An 11,877-nucleotide genomic window follows, 5' to 3' on the forward strand; every position below is an offset into this window, starting at 1 on the left:
TTTTTTCTTCAGTATCATAAAAGAAATGTGGGTGGGGTGATAAACTAATCACTTGTTTTTTATTGGGCCTAAGTATTTTTTGGATAATAAAGTTATGTGTCTGTAATGCTGACTACAGTTATAGAATGGAGAAAAGAAAGCACTATCTTACGATTACCACCAATGATGACAATAGTTGAATACAATTCTACTCAGTATGATGATTTGTACTCCTTCCTTGTTGATACTTATTACCTACACCATCTTTTTTTTATCAACAAAATGTTTTTAAATAAAAAGGACTAGGCCTACATCAGTTTAAAGATAAGAAACAAAACAAGGGACAATACAAAACTTTACACAGTTCAAAAGTATGATGATTTACTGTACCTCAAAAGAAAAACTATTGCTTACCTATCTCTGTTATTCCAAGAGACAGAAACAAACATTGATAAATCCAAATTTCCTAAGCCAGGAAATGTAGCAAGCAGTATTTTTCACAAGAAGCCTGCAGAGGAATGATCATGTGGGCTGAGCTAACATCAGAGAGCTAGCAGGCCTAAACCAATCTCAACCTTGCCTGCTGTATTCAGTTACCAACTCCTGGTGTTGATGGTGCTCTAACTTTTAATGATTTTGCCCCCAAGCAGTTTTAATTTGGATGTGTGGAAGTGAAGAATGCCTTTGCTGGATCCAGTCTGTTTTTTTACTCCTCCTCCTTTAACAGCAGGGTGTGGAAGTGGATAATATATCAGGTTTCTGAATAACATCTAAATTCACAGTTCTCCAGCAAACACTTCTCACCACTTGCTTATCACAATCACTTAACATTAAATGAAGTGGAATCTACTTCCTTATGAAAAGTTGAGCGATAATAATAACTTTGTTCCTACTGTAAAAGCGCAACTGTAATGAGCTAAGTGTATACCATGGAGGTATTATAGTAATACTATAGTACTTCGCTAGTATATATATCATTTACTATTGGAGTGACTGAAGTGTACTGGCACAACAAATTGTTTTATCACAATTTTTAAATAGAAAAAAAAAAATCAAATTTATCTGTTCCAGCAATTAGTTTTCTTTGAAGGGTTCCTGAAAGTATAAACTAACACCTCCAATCTACTTAATAACTTAACATTGTTATACTTGGACTCTATTTTCGTATACAATTTAAATTGATTTATTTAAGTCAGTATAATTAGGGGATGTTTTTCATAAAAAATTTAAAGCCAAAATAACAGCAAGAAAATCCTGAAACAATTTTTACTGTTTATTTTACACAGTTTTCAATTATGCATTTTAGGCCAAATAAAAAAAAATACTAGTTTCTAGTCCCCGCACACATCCATTTTCTCTGCCTCACCAAGTTTTGTATTTTTTTTTCTATTCATTTTATGAAATGTACGAAAATCTGGCTAACTCACATCAATAAAATTCCTCTCTGGATTGTTCATGGTTGGTTGGGGATACATTTGGTATGAATCATTTCTACAGAAAGTGCTTCTTTCATTTGCTTTCAATGCATATGTATTTGGTAAAGTGAGAAAATAGTAGCTGTTTCCCATTGACCATCTTGGATTTGCCATCTCGGAAAAAATTTTCCCCCCAAAAAGTGCTCTCATTCTCCTTTTTAGTTCCTATGCATGTAATGCAATAGGAACTATTGTAATCACTCTTGCTATTTCCTATGTTTTTTATTGTGTGTAGTGTGTATGTGTGTGTGTAGACATTTATGCAAACTGGCTAACTCACATCAATAAAATTCCTCTCTGGATTGTTCATGGTTGGTTGGGGATACATTTGGTATGAATCATTTCTACAGAAAGTGCTTCTTTCATTTGCTTTCAATGCATATGTATTTGGTAAAGTGAGAAAATAGTAGCTGTTTCCCATTGACCATCTTGGATTTGCCATCTCGGAAAAAATTTTCCCCCCAAAAAGTGCTCTCATTCTCCTTTTTTCAAATTTCACTATTAGGAAGATAAACTACTTTTTTTATTACTTGGATATAAATATGGGTTTCAATTAAAGCCCTTGAAAAATTAGAACAAGAAAATATTTAATAAATTAATATGTTATAAATTTCCAATGAGACTAAGATGTAAACTGTTTAAGTTGCAAAAAAAAACATTATAAATTGATTACCATCAAATTTGTTTTACACCAAAAATTTGTGAGAAAAATATTTTCTTTGTTTTAATAACTTAAACACAGTCCAAGAATATAGCTTGAACTTTGAAAGGCAAATTTTATTTATTAAGCATTCAAAAAAGTCAAGTATGAACACCCATGCTGCTATTTTGTTGGTTTTTTTCAATAGTATTACTTTAAATATTTTTGTTATGCCGTCATATAATACAAACAGTCAATGACAAATAGAAGTTACTAGTAAACTGTATTAAATTACTAGCTTTTACTTTTCTTCATCTGGTGAACTTTATTATAGGTAAGTTTAAGTAATTACTATATGATTTATCTTCTTATTTATTATCTCAATTATTATGTTAATATTAACTCATTTTTTACACTTTAACTTTCCTTTAAATAATGTACTTTTTTAGTTTACTGTAGTTTGTTTAGTTCCTTATTAATTATTACAATTAGGGGTTTACTTTAATTTTGTTTCATTTTCTGTATTTTTAAAAGTATGACCATACTGAAATCTGTGAATGACACCGTTCGAAAGGTGAAATTTTGCAAACAAATAAATAATTAAAATGTTCTTATTTTGTCTATATACTCTGCTGAAGCATTATTGAGTTCAGTTTCATGTCATCCATATTGTACTCACTGACAAATTATATTTTTAGCTCCACATAAACATTATTTTGACAGCAAGAATGTTATGAAGCCATTTACTTCTTTCTTCAGATTTATTTTAAAATTAAACAAAATGCCTTCAACATTTCAGTAACATTATTTAGGTATAAATTCCATCATTGTAGGCAAAACATCCAATTAAAAGATGGTTTCTTATTACAATCATTAACCTGCAAACCCCATCAAAATAAATCAAATTACAGGGAACTTTCTGGAATAACTTGTTGGTCTGTTTTATTTCATTTGGAATTACTGTAGGCTTTAGGAGGGCTCTGTGAATATATCAAGGTTAAACAACCAATTTGCAACAGTAGCGAAACTGGAGGTGCTTAACCAGTAAGTGGCAAGTGCCACTGTTACAAAAGGTGTATTATAATTAAATTAATTGTTATTACTACTGATATTTTCCTAAATGTGTGAATACTTTAAACATTCTTTTCTGTGTTAACAGTTTTGTTATGTGGTCACTGCAAACAGAAATTAAAGTATTAAGAGTGAATTATATATTTAAAGTATGACTTTTTATGTCAATCATTTTTATGTATTTTTCGTTTGGATTCTTAAAACATATAAAAAATATTACAAGATGCAAGAGTTAATAAAGTAAACTACAACTGTATCAAGATTTTTTTTTAATTTGGATTCTTAAAATAGAAAAAATATTACAGTAGAAGCGTTAATAAAGTACTCTAAACTGTATCAAAAAACATTGATAGAGATATACAGTGTTGAATAGATACGTGATACAAAGAAGAATACATTTTGCATTCATAGTTAACTTTATTTATCCTTTCGGAAATTCAATTTGAGTACAATTGCTCAAATGTTAATAAGAAAAGGAAAACATTGTACAAAATATATAAAGTTTTTATATAAAAATTATCTTAATCTACAGTAGGCCTAAATTGAGTTATTAAATACAGTAACCTGATGATAGTGTAGAATATGGAACAAACAAATTTGAGAAATGTTTTGTACTGCATCAAGCAGACTTTGAAGCTGGTCACTCACTTTGCTTGACAGTTGATGGCTGACGCGATTCTATAAAGAACGCAATGCCACAATGCACGCAAAGGATAATTTTTAATGACTACCACCGCCAATCAGCTGCAGACGGCATCACATTGCGGAGTTGGATTCATCGGCCGGCGGTCATGGGTGCCCAGCTTAAGTCATCCACTGGGATCTTTTTAACCATTGATAACATTTACTACTATACGAAGTGGATGATCTTTGTCTTGCATTATGGCTATATTCATGAACTTTCCCATCATCAATTAAAAGATTTTGTACATACAGTATATACCAAACTTAAAATTTTCATCACCAACTTTAGTGACAAGTTGATTTTTCAATAGCAAAGATAGTGATGATAACCATAGTTACCATGGGTGCACAAGATAGAAGGGAAAGTAAATTGATGCAACTACAGTGTACATTTTTAAAATCTGAAACAATACTTCACGCTTTTTTTTATATATTATATAAGAACCAAAACAATTTTCCCCAAGCTCAGTTTTCTTACTTTTTTGCGAATTTTAGGCTCAAAATGTTCTTATTTTGTTAACACACTCTTCAAAGATAGAAAATTATTATTGTATCATATTAAGGAAGGATATTACTATTGCAGTCACACCTACAGTACTGTAAATTGTATTGGTCTTTCTTTCTTGGTTTTAAAGTTTAAATAAAAAAATAAAAGTTTAAATAAAAAAATAAATAAATAAACACCATTTGACATTTTACATCAATTTGTTCAATACATTTGTTTTTATTTTTTAAGCAATTTCAGCCTCGGTGTTCTTATAAAAAGTGTTCTTACATCATTAAAAAACAAAGTGTACGTCTATAAATAGGTTTATGGTTTTTTTTTAAAGCTAAAATTTTAAAGCTAAAAAATAAATTCATGCCTTTCTTCCTTCACAAAGATGTTGAAAATAAACACTTCTTTAATACCAAAACTATTACTGTAATTACAACAATTACATATCTGGTCTACTCATTGTTTAGTCCACTATTAATTGGTAGAATATTTTCCAGGCTCTTAATAAATGTTCATTCATAATACTGTACTTTAAAAGAAAAAAGGTTGCCAAAAATAGATACAGATTTTTGAATATTAAAAACTGGGGGAAAAAAGGGGTGTAACCACCCTTTTTTCCACCTTTCAGTTTTCGTCATAATATGCTTTTTATCTCTTAGAAAATTCATTTGTACAACATATCAAACATTTTTTTTCTAACTAAAAATTAGATTGAAATACAAAAATTGCTACACCATAGAGAATACAGTATCTAATTTCAGTTTGACCAACAGATAGGCAACTGGTTTAAGGTGGTTTAAGGAAAACATGCCTTAACTAAATTCCATCAACATTATGACCCCATGCAATAAACAGCTAAGTCACATGATCTTACTGTATGACCAACAGCCAAGTGCAACCTGTTCTAAAAATAACCTCAAAAGATTTTCAGTACCTGAACCAATTTAGTGTTGAATGGATTACAATATGGCAATTTTATTTTATTTTTTTTTAAAGAGCAATTACAAGCCTAATGAAATAATTCATAAACAGAAAATGTTACTAATTTAATTATTCCATCTTATCACTTTCCATTGTCATAACTAGCATTTTAGGCCAAATAAAATTTATTGTTAGTTTCACGTTTGGGATTTAAATTATTTTTTGGTGAGGTATTTACTATTTATTATCTAACTAATGGTAAACAGGCTGATAAATAGTAAAAATTGTTTTTTTTTTTTTTTAATTAAAAAAAGTATAAATGAATCTTTGTAGTAATGTATTGTGTCATTTATGTTCCCACCTCTTCTTAAGCTTAACATCATTCTTTCAGATAGTCACTATTTATATTGTCATGAAAAATGAATGTTTTTTTTGAAAAATAGCACATAGTAAATTTTTTCATGAGGCTCCAAAATTTAATAAGGGCAGGGACGTGAAACTAGCAATTAATTTTATTTGGCCTTAATTCAAGCTTTTCGAAAATCTTCAGCTCTGTCCAGATTAAATTTTCTTTGACAACAAACTGTTGGATGCCCATATATAGTCATGATGCACCTATATATGGTCATGATGTGATGTCATAATGACTATATTTAGGCATATCATGTTTCTGTCAAATAAAACCAAAAGGTCCACTGATTAATCTCAGATAAGATAGTATTATACATACTCCAAGTATCAAAAACGCCATTGTGTCGGGATTTAATATTTCGACATTAATATATCAACATTAATTATGTCGAAATGACATAATTTCTATATATTATTGTTGAAATATTGAATCCCGACACAATGGCGTGCATTTCGATACTTGGAGTATGTATTATACTATCTGTCAAAAAAAATTTTGCAGGGTTTTACAGTCAACTAGTAATTGCTTTCTAGAGCCTATTAAAAACTTCAGTGTAAATTGGAACACCAGTTTGCCACTTGAGGTTTATTTAACAATACATAATGTTCATTATATCCCTACAAATGTGTTTAAAATTTCTTCACTTTAAAACTGTTCTAAAATCTATTGATACCACATTTTGTTGCAATTTCATCCTGGTACTACTTGACTATGTAATACTTCATTCCAAACAATGCATTTGAATAGAAGATTTTAGTTGATTATTCAGACTGTAGAGGATATGAGAATCTGGATAATATCCCCAATAATAATGACATTGGAGCCCATGTCTACAGCTAATCCTTAATGCGTGTTTCAAGATTATGGCTTAAGGAGGATTAGATACATGCTTGGCATGTTGACATAGGACAAAATCCAGAAACATTTTAAACAAAATGCTTGAGTAGCTATCTAAAGTAGCATTGATCTGTAAAGTTACAAGTACTATTGAACCAGCGAAAAGCTCTTCTTAAATTTGCCAGGAAAACTGTAAAAGAATAGCCTGCTCTAAGGCTTTAGATATATTAGTGACACTAAACTAATCTGTTGAATTCAATAGTGAGCTAATTACTTTTACTGTACTTAAATTACTTTTAAACAAGAAAGGATGAATGTGCTGTAGTGATTGATGTTGTGCAGTGCCTAAGACTTCCAGAGTGACAAATTTCTGTATTGCATTTATTTTGTCCTAAATATTTTAGCAAATAATTATATATCCAAGTAGTGGCAGAAAATGTAAGATAAAAAAAAAAAAACAGAAGTAAAATAAAGAAATAATCTAGAAATTTTTAGAGTAATGATGTTCAATTTTTTAAATTAATAAAAAAAAAATATTTCAATCACATTTCATGATGATAAACCATCCAGTATGCTGATCATTTGGGCTCCTTAAACTCAAAATAAATACTCAATTACTGGTACAAAAAAGCAACTAAGGCCAAATAAAAAAATATACTTGTTAAGCGTCACCCCCTCAAAAAATTTTCAGGGGCCCCATTATTGTTATCTCTGCAAGGCCTTCGACTTGAGATGTACTCACTCAAAGTCTACAAATGAGTCAGTACACCTTTTTTAAACATTGGGAAACACATTTAGGATCATTTATGTATGCAGCCCATGAATAGCCACAGCAAAGGATGGCGATTTTTTTGCCAGCCTAGGCCTAGGATTTCTCACTTCAATTAAAATGTATGAATGGGTGGCAAAACAAAATTTTGAATGAAACAGGCCATAACTGAAACTAAATTTTACGCCGTCAAACCAAGATATGTTAAACAGATTTGTTTGTACAATATTTATTTTTGGCAAGGCCAGCCTACGTACGATTCTGTGTGAATTGCCCTGACTTTCTCAACTGGGCCTAGCTAGGACTGGGCCTAGCCTAGGCCTGGGCCTAGCCTAGGCCTAGTCGTTTGGTACTGTAGTTAGCTACTATCCAACCTAGGCCTAAAACATCGGCCAATTGACGTAGCTGTCTAGATCGTAACACAAACCTTATTTGTTTTCATAGTAGAGAATTATCATTTTCAAAACATTGTTTATTACTGTATCTAAAAAAAACAACTAAATTAAACATGTACTACACTATCGATGTATGGCTTCTGTTAAGTACAATACAACTGCGGGAAGCGAGTTTTTTTCTGCAGGTTGGTTGAGCATATTCCAAGTTCTAAGCCAATCACTACAAAACCTACCTGCAGAAAAAATGCTTTGATGTTGGGGGCGCACTTCACAGCTTGTTCCCTGCACTTCAGGTGAGTAAAAACGATCATTTTCCTTCGATTATCGGCATTTTTTAGTCGATTTTCGTAATTTTTTTTGTCATTGATACTACAGTATTTTATGTAATTGTTTGCTAGTAAACATTCTTATCCTAGATTTTGAGACATGACTCAACTCATTATCATCATATTTAACATACCATTTTTAAAGTAGAGAAATATAATACAGCATACACTGTAAATTTAGAATAGAATGCTTGACCATAAACTGTACACTAGTACAAGACATCTCAATGGAAAATAAGCTTGTTTATTGAGTACCATGCTCCCTTCTCTCTCCATTTCATTTCTCTATTTTTGGGGGAGCCCTAGCCCCAGTGCCTCCCCCTGGTTCCTCCACTGATAGTTGCTTGACGATAAACCTACCAGCATGTTTGAGTGGTTGTCACAAAAACAAACAATCAATTATCAAAACTGTAAAGATGAGGCTGTTAATTTTGACTTGCTGGCTCGTAAGTATATTTTTTAATTTTTTTAAATTGTCACATTTAGGCCTTGGCTTACAGTATGTCTTTAAGAACAGTGTCGAACAGTGGTGTAATGCTTATGCACTCTCATGTCATGATCCACAGGGCCCCCTACCCATATGGTCCTCGATCTACAACCCTGACCCAAACAAAAGGGCTTTCTTGGTACATAAATAGATCGTAAATAAAAATAAATTAGGCATCATCTGGATGATTATATTCAAAGTACTATTAAGGCAGTCAGCTTTTATTGTATTTATTTATCTTTTATTCTATTTCAAATTCCTGGATCTGCAATTTACTTCTTCATTAAAAACATTTAGAATACAATGACACTGACATACATGATTAAAGACGAGCCCATCTGAAGTTACACACTGGAACTGGTGACCGGCAGGACCCATAAAGGGCCCTAGCCTCCGAAACCCACAGGGCCACCAGCCCCAGTGTTACGCCACTGGTGTTATACTGTTTGGGGTCTATGATGATGCAACTGTCCTCAACGCAAACCAATCGAAATGTGCATTTTAAAGACTAACACACGCGAAGGTGAAATGGTGGCCTCAATGATTAAGTGAGGAGAGCTACCTCGAAAAATAAGATAATACTGTATGAGGTGATTTTTATCTGCAGTACTTGAGCATGATTTTTTGCTTAAAACTTTTTCAATGGGGGGGGGGGGAAGCGGGTGGGGAACTGGGTGATGCAAGTTTTTTAGTGGGTGTGCGCCCTGTGTCTTCGCCCTGTGTCTTCCAGTACAACCAATGTCACTAAAATGAACCAATGTAGTACTTACAGTGATACGACTCTAAAGTGTGATTAATACAGTAGCATTGCATGGTTCTTTCATCTAGCCTATTTATCCTGTATGGGTATTCAGAAACCTGTTCTGTTCACTTTTAACACTTTATTTAATTAACTTATTTTGAATTAAAACTTAAAAGACAGGTCAATCATTGAGCTAATTAACAGTTAATTATGCAAAGATTATAGGATCATAGGACCAAAAGGTATATAGACCCTGTCAAAAAGGCATGCAAAATATGTAGCAACATGTTGGTGAACATAGGCTAGTTGAATCAGTCTTGGCTAGTCCTAGTTGAATAACATAGGTAGGTTTTCTCTAATCAAGTGGTACTTGCAGTGTTCTCCCAACTGAAAAATTTTTACTGGTAAATTTGTCCATAAAAAATTGCAATGCGCACAATGTAAGGTACGTTACCCCTTTTTAGTTGGGTTAAATGACTTGAAGACACAACAACACATATTCATAGTGTAGATAGACTGGAATGATGTTAATTTATTAAGAGGGCCAGCCTGGATTACCTAAGCCTAATCAATATTTTTTTTTATTTTACAAACTCAAAATTTTTACTGGTTGGTTGGTTATTTTTACCGGTAAAATTGACGGCTAAGACGGCTTCGGGAGAACACTGACTTGGATCATGGAAGAAATAGTTTTTCAAAACAAACTACAAAATGTAGTGTAGTAGGCGGCTGGCTACACTTATACATTATATAGTAACTTCTTAGTGTATAGCAGAAGCAGGCTAGGAACTAGAGGAGGACAGACCAGAAGAACTTTCTTGGTGTGTTGTGCACCATACTTCCCAGGCATGAATCATTATTTTAAAAAATCAGAGATATCAATGATCATACAGTCTATATATTTTTACTACCCATACCATACTGTACCTAAACCAACACTCTTAACAAAACCATTATCTTATCTAGAGATTAAAATCAATGCTGTAAATAGTTTGATTGTACTGTAGACAAGGCCTAGTAGAAATGTTCGAACAATACGCTTAGCCTAGGCCTAGGCCTAGATGAGAAAAACATCGACCATGCCATGGATGAGTCACGAACTAGGCTAAATCGTGTATGCAGGCCAGCAAGTGCCCCCTGGTGGTGTGCAACATTTTGCCATCTTCTTGTTGTCTGACCCGTTTGACTACAACAACCCGTCCTTATTTTATCGCCATTCAGAAAGAAATATGTTGATAAAAACCCTATATACACTATAAATGAGTGTTCTTACCGTATCTGATCAATTACATCATCCCCAGCCCTTGTCAAAACTATTGCATTGAAATCAAATATCGCGCTGGCAAATAATAAAGTGGAAAAAAGTAACTTGTCTGTTTGAATACATTGAGGGCGTCATACTACTAATGATTGCGAATGATTGCAGAGCCATCGATAGAAATAACATCTGAATGAGTGGGCCAGTTCTTTATTCTTAAGCGTTTCAAATGGAGGTGTGAATGACCCGGTACGTTCGGTCTCCATTCTCCACGTTTACCTTAACTTAAATTTTAATTTCAATTTAAACATAATTCCATTCAGTATTACAAATGAGGTAAATCGAAAAATTCATTTTAAGCATAATTAATTTATAGAGGCCTATATCTATATTGCAGTATCCTAATGATTGTCCTGATACTGATAGGCCTATCATTAACGTTCCGAATTGGTAACAAAAAGTCAAGATTAATTAAAAAATGAATTACATTTTTTCTGTATAGCAGCCGGCAGGGTGTAGGATTTTTATTCATTTGTATTGTTTTTATTTACCATATAAGTTAAAGGGAAAGGGTATGAATTTTTGAATGATTGTACCGTTTTTTGTTTTTTATTTACAATTTTAAGTTAAAATGGTGGGTAAAGGATGGAGAGGTGGTGTTAAATGGAAGTTTACATCTTGTTTGATGGTGGAAAAGTAGATACTGTCAACATCATTCATAATTGATGTATACTGAATATAGGAGAAATTCGTTGTTTACTGTACAAGAATTTAATAATTCCCATTATTTTGTCCATGTTGATCAGAATTATGAATTATATGTACAGCTATTAAAAAATCACCTTTATTATTCAATAAACACAGAAAATACATTACAACAATTGATAAAAAGAAAACAGCTCCCTAGGATCACGTTCTTTAAATAAATGACAGGGGTGGGGACCCCAAACAGATATAAGGAGGGGAAACAGAAAAACGAAAGTGGAAACAAAACATTACCGACAAGGAGAGAAGAGAAACATATAAAATTGTTGTGTAGTTGTGAAAAATGGGTAATCATTGAGAATATAAAAATTATAAATTACAGTCGACAACTATTGATTTATCTTGATTATGTAGGAGTATACTTTTAGGGAACAAGAGAATTACCGTGTATTCATGTAAAGATTGGTTGGTAACTGAAATGAAAAAGGGACAGGTTTTGTTTAGTTGAGAAGATTTTTGTTTTAATTGTTTGATTGGTTTTATATAAATTAGTTAATGTTTCGTTCTAAACAAAGTCACTACGAATAGCACTACCGTATATGGTATGCCGACACAACACTTTGATGCACACACACGTGAAGCATCTCTTAAACCATCGACAAGACGATGATCCCAAGAGC

At 32.3% G+C, this 11,877-nt stretch overlaps 1 protein-coding gene across 2 annotated transcripts in view; it reads right to left on the reverse strand.

Moving 5' to 3' along the window:
* The window catches only part of LOC117103180 (zinc finger protein GLI2-like), a 63,796-nt gene extending 53,167 nt beyond the window's left edge, over positions 1–10,629 (reverse strand). Inside the window, exon 1 of one of the 2 annotated variants that reach the window (XM_033243697.1) lies at positions 10,508–10,629. The gene's annotated coding sequence lies outside the window, so the exon portion shown is untranslated. Of the gene's footprint in view, positions 1–393; positions 656–10,507 lie in introns of those variants that run through there. The other variant, XM_033243696.1, reaches the window with a different exon arrangement.
* Positions 10,630–11,877: the final 1,248 nt, after the last annotated feature.

Source organism: Anneissia japonica, unplaced genomic scaffold, assembly GCF_011630105.1.
Source record: "Anneissia japonica isolate Jap-2015-1 unplaced genomic scaffold, ASM1163010v1 scaffold2652_len1590060_cov184, whole genome shotgun sequence".
NCBI classification, from domain to species: Eukaryota; Metazoa; Echinodermata; class Crinoidea; order Comatulida; family Comatulidae; genus Anneissia; species Anneissia japonica.